The 10,032-nt window shown below is 31.0% G+C and overlaps 1 long non-coding RNA gene across 1 annotated transcript; it reads left to right on the top strand.

Annotated features, from left to right (window-relative positions):
• Positions 1-1,341: 1,341 nt before the first annotated feature.
• Positions 1,342-2,215, top strand: LOC123229766. Its single transcript, XR_006504933.1, has 2 exons — positions 1,342-1,603; positions 1,985-2,215. It is a non-coding gene; the product is annotated as an uncharacterized LOC123229766 (long non-coding RNA).
• Positions 2,216-10,032: the final 7,817 nt, after the last annotated feature.

Genomic DNA, 10,032 nt, shown 5'->3' with positions numbered 1-10,032 from the left:
ATATCAACGTGACAATCGTATATCTTCATAGAAAGATTAATTGAGGACAGAACATTAATAATTTGAAAAATGGTAAAATTAGGTTCAAAGCTCATTCAAAGTCAAATCAATGGGTAATTGAAAATAGTTGTGAGTTAATTGAAAGTAGTAAGTCTTGAGTCTTTATATGAACCAACTATGAAATTTTGATTGAAAATTTATGTATTTCTCTTGAAAGTTTATTATTAACAACTTCCTCCCAACTCCTTTCACTGTAAAGATGAAAGGGATTATTATTTGTAGAAATGATGCTTCAAACTTTGAATGAGCATGGAGAAATTAATGATACTTCTTTTATCTTGTGAGTGTGGATAGAGCCAAGCCCCATTGCACTCATTTTGGCAAAAGAAATTAGTGGTGATTGGGTTGAAGAAGCATTGCAACATTAAGTTGGCTGTATATTTCAATTTCATGAAAAGGAAAATAACAATGTTGCATTTCTATTATTAAATTTCCACTAAAAAGGTTTCTATTATTAACTTGTTTGTCACGACTACATCAGTGTCAGACAACACTAAGGGTAGTGAAAATGTTTGTGTTTTTAATTGGGCCTCCAATGCATGAAACTAGATCACTCTATCGAAAGCCCGATATCTTGCAGTGCTGTTTCTAGCTCCTTCACCCTTTTATTTAATCGAAAATAATACTATTTATATATATTTTAAATATATAAACATGTATATATTTACGTGTAATTATATAATTAAATATTATATTATTTTTAATTTAAAATATTTTAATCAAATAATAATATAAAAAAATATATATATCTATTTATATACTTAAAATAAATATGTATAATTTTAGTAAGAGTAATATTATGTATATTCATTTTAAGTATATAAATAGATATATATTTATCTGTGTTATCACATATTTATATATTATTTTATTTTTAATTTAAAATTATTTAATTATATGATAATATATAATAAATATGTATATTAAAAATAAATACACATAATTTTATTATTTTAGAAGTGATAACATATTTGAAAGTGAGGAAAACTTCAAAATAGTGATGAAAAAGGATAAATAAAATGTTGACCTTATTTGCATATCAAATAAAATACTTCAATTCCTCATTTTGAATAATATATGATAAAACATTTACAAATTAATTTCCGCTTCACACAATTAAAAAAATATCGAAGTAAAACGAATAGATTAATAATTTACTAAATAGAAAATAAAATAAAAATAAAAGACTTTTGTTAAATATTTATTAATTTTTTTCGAATTTTAATTTTATGTATACTTTGTTATCGCTTGGACCACGAATTAGGTCCGACCCATCATTGATGCTCTTCCTGGAGGAGGACTTAAACATAAGTTTACGGTGGATACTACTGATACATTTTGGTTTTTGGTAAGTATACTAGTGATACATTTACTTTTGCTTTGAAAATTAAAATTCAAACTTGAACCGTGGATGCAACAGCAGTATCCCCGCGCAGTATATAAAACGTTCCTGCTGTTCTCGATCCTGTCTAATTTAACTTCTAGTTTCATAACGAGTGCAGAGCTCGTCATTTGAACTCACGGAACGGCCTTCCGAAGAAAGGTTAGTGCAAGCCATTGTAATTATTCTAAATCTTTCTGTCAAACAGAGTAAATGATCATATTTTATCGATTTCACTCATAAATTATGGCACAAAATTAGTTTTGTTTTAAACTCAGACATTGGAATTAGTTATGGAGTCTGCGTTGAAATGAAAATTATTGATGCTAGACAATGCACTCGTGATCCAGTAGTTGTGTTTACAATTATTTAGTGTTTTTTGTTCTGTGATTGTCTATCCTTGAGTAGAGCCTCAGGAACTTTAGTTTAGATGAAGAATTATAGAATGGAAAATCATGCTGGAATTTTTGTTTTGATACATACTTTTCTTGCTCAAAAAAATTAATATACTATATTTTTCATTTCCACCGTGGCATGCTCTAGGATCATATCTAGGAATGAATTATGAAGAAGAACAATATGAATATTGAAACGACCTCCAAAGACTACAATTGGCTTCTGATTTGGTGCCAAGCGGCCGGAATTTTGGTAGTGCTAGTTGATTTTCTTGAAGATGGTTCATGGATGTTTGTGTTGTAGTTGTCTCAATAACAATATCTGGTAGGCATTGCCTGCTGTTTGGCAGAGAAATAAAATAATTGAATTATTGTGGAATCATGTGTAAGTTCAAAAATCGTATAGGTTGAATTAATTTTTTTGCATCATTTGTTGACAAATATTCAAAGAAATATTAGGAAACTCAGACATGAAAGCATATATGAAATTGCAAATGTACCAAACAAATCAGTTAGTGTAAGGATTTGAATGAATTGGTGTTAAAAAGGCATTTGGCTATAAACATAGTATTATGTTATTTTGTCTATTCCGGATTTCTAATTATGCCTGAAATTTAGTTAATTGCTTTACATCATATAGTTAGAAAGATATATTGATTTTCTTTAAAAATAAAACTCTTTGAAGTCATCTTCTTGTAAGTAAGTCTTTATTTTAACTTTATATAGATGGATTGTTTTGGTTTCTTATTAAGGTTATTATTTAATTCAGTTTTAGGGAGTTTGAGTGTATACCACCACAATAATTTTTTCTATGTAATTTGGCTTTTTATGGTTGTACACTAAACCTATTTGTTATCAAACATCTAATTTGCCTTCAAAGTAAAACTATAACATGCAAACATACGTTTGGTGATAAAAGTGTGTTTCATACTCCATAAAAATTCACTAAAAGTTCCGCAATTGATGGAATGGGCATTCCATCATAGTCAAATGACCATTCCATGTGTTGTATAGTGAGGAGATCATTCTAGAATTATTGTCATTGACCATATTAGAAGTGTTCAAGTTGTTTCTAGGAAGAACGGGGTCATTTCAGGGAGAACGAAGTTGTTTCAAGTATGACGATTTGTGAAAAGAAGAACAAGAAGGGGAGCAAGCACATTTGTCCATTCCATTAGGCAAGACTGAAGAGTTTTAGTTGGGGTAAAATTATATTTTAGGTTCTTCTATATAAGTGAAACCCCAGGTTTTATAATGTAACTAGTATAACCGAGTTTTTAGAGTTTTCTTCAGTGATTAATAAAAAAAGAACAACAATTATGTGGACGTTGGCATATTGTTGAACCAAGTAAATTTGTGTGTGTGTTTTTGTGGTTGATTGATTGCCTTTGCTATATTATATCTCTTGAGATTATTATGTTATTCGATTCAAGTTTATTTTAGGGTAGAAATTCACTAAAGTTGGTATCAGAGCTATACAATGATAAGTGGATTTAGTGCAAACACAAATTTTGATGACAAGGAAAATTTCACTTAATAATAGTTGAAGGTTTCAAACATGTTAATGCATAATAAGGTGCATATGACATTCAGGGGAATGAAGTCAACCAACATGGATGACAAAACATACCAGGGCATGGAAGTTGTTGCCTTCAATATTATCTGAATGTGTTTAGTAGATACAATGAATTATGGTATGGTCAATGAAAAGACAACACATGGTTTGGGTTTGAAATTGGAGAGTCTGTTTATGTCCAATAATGTCACCAATAAGTTGTTCATGAAATGTGACTTGTACTAGTTTCAAATGGAAGAAAGTGGAGACCTAAGGGAGCATACTGTTCAAGTTAACCAAAAGGCTAGTGATCTATTGTGTGTGGATGTTAAATTAGAGGACGAGGACAAGGCCATCATCTTTATCTACTTGTTATCGTCATTGTTCAATCATCTAACTACTGTGAAGAGAACACTAGACTATGAAGAAGTTGTTTCAGTTTTGAAATTTCACTTGATAATGCAAAAGTTAGATACAAAAAACTCTTAAGGAAAGGGTTTGTCAATAAGTTCATATTATGATATTGGTAAAGGAAGAAATAAGGGAAAATGAAGTGGAAAGTCTAAAGGAAGATTGAAGTCAAGAGTGAAGAAGGGAGAATGTTTTAAGTACTGTTAGAAGAGATATTGGAGGAAAGATTGCTTATTATTGAAGATTCAAATTAATGATATGCATAAAGACATTGTTTCAAGTTTTGCTAGTGTTATATCAGAGACCTTGGGCAATGATAAAGACCTGTTGGTTGCTCCCAATGATGAAGAATCTAAATTGGATCTAAGTCTAGGAAATGCATATTCATTGGGCATGGTAATGAAGTGAAATGATATAGACTGTAAAATCCTAAGACACATAAATTATAGTTAACAAGGACATAGTCTTCAATGAAAAGGCTATGATGAATTGTAAAGAGCACTACAAACAAGTAAATTTGATTCAAGTTCCAAAACAGAAGTGAAAGTTAATCTTAGTAGTCCTTCAAAATCAATTCAGCTAAGAGTAAAATCAAACGACCTTAGGCGATGATATTAGAGACCTTGAGTGATGGTAAAGACTTGTTGTCTGCTCTAAGCGATGAAGAATCTAAATTGGATCTAAGTCTAGGAAATGCATATTCGTTAGGTATGGTAATGAAATAAAATGATATAGACTATAAAATCCTAACAAATAGAAAATTATAGTTAACAAAGACATAATCTTTAATGAAAAGGCTATGATAAGTAGGTAAGTATCATTACAAGCAAGTAAATTTGATTCAAGTTCTAAAATAAAAGTGAAAGTTAATCTTGGTAATCCTTTAAAATCAATTCAACTAATAGTAGAATCAAATGACAATAGTGATGATTTAAACATGTCAGAGTATTAGGAACATCAATAAGAACACAATATCACTATATATAAACCTAAACATACAATTAGACAACCTGTTAGGTATCATTATGATGATAAGTATGTTTTTTGTGTTTTGATTAGTAGTGAGAACTAATTTATTTTTAGGAAGCTATTTTTAGTTAAGAAAAAGGGATATGAAAGGGGTGCAAGTGGATCCATAGAAAGGAGGGAGCATTAGAAAAGGAAGGTCACACGTTTAAAGCACAATTAGTTGCTGAAGGGTTTTTATAGAAAAAAGGGATTGATTATAATGAAGTATTCTTTACAATGGTAAGGTATAATAAGAAATCTATTGACATTGACAACTCAATTAAACCCGAAGTTGAACTAGTTGAATGTTCAAATTCCATTCCTACATGGGGAGTTGGAGGAGGAGATTTATATGCAACAACTTGAGGGATTTGAGGATCTTGGGAAAGAACATACAGTTTGCAAGTGAAGAAAGTCTCTTTACAATTTGAAATAGTTTCCTAGGCAAACAGTACAAAAGCTTTGACTCTTACATGTTGAGCATTGGCATTATTAGGTGTTGGATTATTTTGCGTATTTTAAAATATAGGATGATACTCCCTTTATGTATCTATTGATATATGTTGATAATATGCTAATTGCTGCAAGAGATGTGAATAATGTGTGTCACCTTAAGTCTTTATTAAGTAGATAATTTGATATGAAAGATTTAAGAGTTACTAGAAAAATTCTTGGTATAGTGTTAGGATTAGGACACTTGTCCTCAATCCATAAAATAGTTTTATTATAAAAAGAGTGTTTAGATTTCAAAAGGAGGGGAAAGAAAAAATATTAAGGTTTTCTAGGTTTTAAAGGAGCCACCTTAGCTAATTGTGGAAAGTTGCTGTTACATTGATTTTACATTACAATGACATATTCTACATAGCATACTCTACACATTCAACTCTACTATTCAAAAGTCCATCATCTAGGAGAGTAGATTCTATGACAAGAGAAAGGTGATCACCACAGTAGTCGAGTCATTCGACAAAATAAACACACCACATCTCTAGGTACCTAACATATAACAATTAATAAGGATTGGAAAATTATGAAGCTCTGACTATCACAAAAGATTTATGTTGAAAAAGTTTTGAAGAGATTTGATATGGACAAAAATAAGCCAGTCAATACTCTATTGGCTAATTATTTTAAACTATTTAGTTTTTAGAGTCCAAAACTGAAGTTGAATGCATGACAGTTACAAAAACAACTAAAGAAGCGTTATGATTAAAGGGTCTGAATTTGGATATTGGTTTTGAGCAACAAACCTTTGGTCTGCACTATGATAATAAGAGTTTTATTAAGTTATCAAAGAATCAAGTGTATCATGTGAAAACCAAGACATTGTTATGAGGTACCATAAAATCAAAGAGTTGATTTCTTTAGGTGAAATTTTATTAGACAAAGGTACACACAAAAAATAACACAAAACATATGTTGACGAAGGTGCTAACATTGTTCAAAATTACTCAAAATCATTACATGTTAAATAGTAATGAGTTAAAGCTTAGGTGGGGGCACGCGTTTCAAAAGGTTGAGGAAATTTTCAAAGGATGCGAATATTCGCCAAGGTAGTGATTATTAAAAATGCTGCTCATATTCAAAAACAGTTTACTCAAAGTTTCAAAATTGATGGAACAGGCATTCCATCATAGTTAAATGGTTGTATTAGGCATTGTATAATGTGGAACGATTGTTCCATAATTTTTTTTGTTGCTAGTTCCAAAAGTTATCAAGCCATTTTGAAAAAGAACAGGGTTGTTTAAGATCGTTTGAAGTATGATGATTTACAATAGGTATAACGAGAAAAAGAACAAACTTGTTCTATATAAAACGAGCAAGATTAGAAGTTAGAATGAGCATTCCAATCTAAATCTATCAAGCGAGTAGGTTTTATAATGTAACTAGTGTAACCAAGTTTTCATACTTTTTTCAGTAATTAATAAAAAAAGAATGGTGGCTTTATGGACATAAACACATTGTCGAACCATGTAAATTATGTGTTTTTATAATAGATTTTATTTTCAATATAGTTTCTCTTAAGGTTATTGTGTTATTTGATTTGAGTCTTTTCGAGGGTAGAAATTTGCAACATTTGGTTGGTTAGAAGAGTATATGATGGAAAAGTTCATTGATCTTTGTTAATTGCTTCCATGTTGATGTGGAAATTACACTAACACGATGACATAATTTTCCAAAGATATTATGTGAGAAATGTGGTGGGAATTGTTGTTTGTGTGAAATAGAAAACACTGGAACAATAACATGAGTGTTTGTTCTTAATGTGGTTCAATTTTCTAAGCAAAACCTTAGTCCACCGTTTTATTACTATTCTCTTTTACAATGTATTCTCAAGGAACATTAAAGAGAATGTTTTGACCTTCAATAGCTTGTGGTGAACTTGAGATGTTATTAGAGGAATTTTGGAGAGAGTCCTAAGATATTCTGAGTGATTGCAGAAGGATTGAATTGGAATCCTAGCTAACTAGCATGATCAAGGAAAACATTGAGCTTTGCTTTTAGAGATCGGGTGAAAAGGCTCCCTCTTTCTTTAATAAATCTTTTAGTAGAAATTTTGGTCATCCTCTATTTCACTATTCAACCCTCCATCTATAGAGTAAGGAGGTAAGAGAATTGTTGTAATTGCTAAGACTTAAGGAACTTGAATCTTTGTTGGAATGAATGATATGTGTGCAATTGGAATAGCTACGAATAGTGTTGCCATTCAGCATTATGCATTTAATGTGACGTGGATTGCCTAATCGTCATGGTGATTATGTTTCCTTGATGTGCTTTGGTGGCAGCTCATGCCCCAGTCAATGGGGGATGTGTAGCCTTACCTGAACTTCCTAACTTTTTTTCTATCTAAGGTGGATTTGCTACACTTGCTGTTCATTGATCGAAATCCACTTATTTATGCTTTAGAGCAATATGCGTCTAGGTAACATATTACGCCAATAGTGCTTAGCAAGATACCCACCATCTAATGGCTAGACTCTATTTATGCAATTCTCAAGGGTAAGGTTACTCTCACAACACGTGTTAAGTAGTTTCATGAAAAAGAGGAAGATTTTCTCTTTGAAAACAAGTAACTAGCACTTAGTAACTCTTCAAATACTGCTTGTCATGTGATCATGCGAAATTCTCTTTAAGCTCTCTGACTTGTAACTTTGCAAATTTTTACATCCTTAATCTAGTTCTCTAATGCCTTTAACCTTTGGTCCAAGATAGAAACATTTAGGAGACACAGGAAATACAAGTATTAATAAATTATAGTGTCTGTTCTAATGTACTGTTAATGAAATATTACTCATTCATTCATTCAGATGAATCATTTGATTCCCAGGCATGGTAGTTTTACAGTTTCAAAGACTCTTGTCTCTTTTTCATCAGATTGTCCATCTACTTCTCCCCTGTATGTATTTCCATAATCTGATAATATGCTCCAGCACGTAAGGTTAATTTGTTTTTATAAAAAGTTTCCAGACTTGGGTATAGGTAATGTCAGTTTATATTCAATACTGCTTTGAAGCAGTAGCTTTCAGGCATGTAGAATGTTTGGAATAAGATGTAAACAGGATACATAAGTCTAGCTTCTTGACAATTTAACGTGTTGCAAAAATACATTGAAGTTTATTGAAAGTCATGGTGATTGATAGCATGCATTATTCATGAAATCCACACTGATTGGCGGTGGGAAACTCACCAGGGGACTTTAAGTCACCTCATGCATTATGTCTTCTATTAATAATGTTGTCCTCCGGCCCATAACAGGCGTTCTATTTATCTTAACTTTTTTGTCATCGGCTTGATAACCTATTCTTTCAATAACATTTATGTAGGGTAATATCTTTTCTTGGGTCCAAATTATCATTTCTGCAATGTAGATTTATCTATTTGTTTTCTTTCGAGTTGTTGGTATCCTTTTGCACTACCTTCCAAACCAAAAACTCTTATGCATATGTATCAGATAATTATGCTAACTCTTTACTCATTTATTTCTAAATTTCCTATTTGCATCCATCTGTTCTATTGTGTTAAACGTACAGTTAAGACTCCTTGAAAATGCCCAAACTTTTCTGTGAAAAAACACGTGCAAAGTTTGGTTTGTGAGGCAGAGAATTCGGGTATGTGAGGGTCAACATATGAGACAGTATAGACCGGACAAAAACAAAACAAATTAATAAAACACAATTAGGGTTTTTCTTTTCTCTTATTCTTCATTTCATTCAAACCAGTGAATGTCCTATGTGACTGTCACGCTTGATTTTGGTCCTTAGTCAAGGTTTTTTTTTGTCAGGAATAATCCACGGAATTTCTTTGTTAGCCAATATGGACCCACGAGTATCCCATATAAAGGAAGCTCCTCAATGCCATATGATTTTTACCAAACTAATAAGTTGAAATAATAAAACTATGTATTTCTATTTTAGGTACAAAAATTAGTATATAATTATTTGTGTTATTATATAATTAAATAATTTTTAATTGAAAAATAATAATATCTAATCATACGTAAAAAGACCATTTTTCTTTCATATTTTGTCTCTTTCCTGACAATAGTTTCTTTCTTGTAATTTAAAAAAATATTTTTTTAACTTTTCTATTTAATATTAAAACTTAATTATAATTTGAAAAAATTAAAAAAAATCATTCTTCTTCCTTTCTTTCCTTTCCTTTTTCTTTTCGGTTTTATCTTCCACTCTATTTTCTGTTTTTCTTTCCATCATCGTTAATATTGCTGCCATACTTGTACCGAAATTAGGCTGCAAATCTCTCTGCATGAACAAATAGTAAAACTCTACCACCTTTGAAAATTTCATCACATTTGTTGAACTTGTTTTTAGTCCCTTTGACTTCAATGGTGATGGAAGCGGTTGTGGAATATGTTTTTCCAATAGAAGTTTATTATATGATGAAATAGGGAAAGTTTATTTTGGAGGTGGATTTATAACATGAGAAACATGGGATCTGATACCATGATGAGTTGAGTCGTCACTTTCTAATGATGATGATGACTCTGCTTTGATTTAGGTTTCTTCAACTCTTCAATTTTCTATTTTATGCTTTTATTTTCCTTTCACTGATATATGGTTTTAAGAACTGAAACAATGGCTATTAGTTTTCTCACCGGGCGGAAGAAAGGTGTAACGCCGACGTCAAGTCATTTGGGCCATATATTTATTTAGATGGAAATTCGTTTTCCTGTATTATCCATAAAACTACTACATCAAATATCA

The sequence above is a fragment of the Mangifera indica genome, chromosome 11 (genome assembly GCF_011075055.1).
Source record: "Mangifera indica cultivar Alphonso chromosome 11, CATAS_Mindica_2.1, whole genome shotgun sequence".
Lineage (NCBI taxonomy): Eukaryota > Viridiplantae > Streptophyta > Magnoliopsida > Sapindales > Anacardiaceae > Mangifera > Mangifera indica.
This window is presented reverse-complemented; position numbering and strand designations above follow the sequence as displayed.